At 40.2% G+C, this 743-nt stretch overlaps 1 non-coding gene across 1 annotated transcript; it reads right to left on the reverse strand.

The window, feature by feature from the left end:
* Nucleotides 1-430: 430 nt before the first annotated feature.
* Nucleotides 431-497, reverse strand: LOC121490301. Its single transcript, XR_005987618.1, has one exon. It is a non-coding gene; the product is annotated as a small nucleolar RNA SNORD109A (small nucleolar RNA).
* Between the last annotated feature and the right edge of the window lie 246 nt (nt 498-743).

The following is a 743-nucleotide window of genomic DNA, read 5'->3' on the forward strand; positions in this document are numbered from 1 at the left end:
AGTATCTATTGGCAACTTTTGTTCAAAGTAAGCAAAACAAAGCAAGTCTTGGATCACTGATTGTGTCTAAAGGTGCAGAGGATCCATGGGTGGCTCAGCGGCTTAGTGCCAGCCTTCAACCCAGGACATGATCCTGGAGTCCCAGGATCCAGTCCTGCGTCAGGCTTCCTGCATGGAGCCTGCTTATCCCTCTGCTTCTCCCTCTGCCTGTGTCTCTGCCTCTCTCTCTCTCTGTGTGTTTCTCATGAATAAATAAATAAATAAAAATCCTTAAAAAAGGCGATAGTAACTTATAAAACAAGACACAAGCCCTGTTCTGGGAAAAAAAAGAAAAATCATGCTAAAAGTGGTGTTATGTTGTCACTGAAGGGTTACTACAGACAGCCAGGCTCTGAGAGTCTTATTTGTCCTAGTAGAGGGCAACTCATCTGGACCTCAGATTGACATCTGGAATGAGTCCCTCAGCATCCTCAGACAATTGTGCTCATCATTGATCCAGACAAGCACCCTCCCAACAAATAAGCATTTCCATAGCCAGGCTTATGTTGTGCAGGTTTGAATAAAGAACAGTAAATGTGTGGTAGAGACTTTGTTTAGTACCTAAATAATGAAACCCATATAGCTTTTAAAATGCTATTTTTGATTGGTCTAATAAAATTAGGTAAGATCTACAGGGGATATAAAGAAACCCTTTAGTCAACTAAAATTTTAAAGTGAAAATGAGGTACCAAAATAATATAAAA

The sequence above is a fragment of the Vulpes lagopus genome, chromosome 4 (genome assembly GCF_018345385.1).
Source record: "Vulpes lagopus strain Blue_001 chromosome 4, ASM1834538v1, whole genome shotgun sequence".
Lineage (NCBI taxonomy): Eukaryota > Metazoa > Chordata > Mammalia > Carnivora > Canidae > Vulpes > Vulpes lagopus.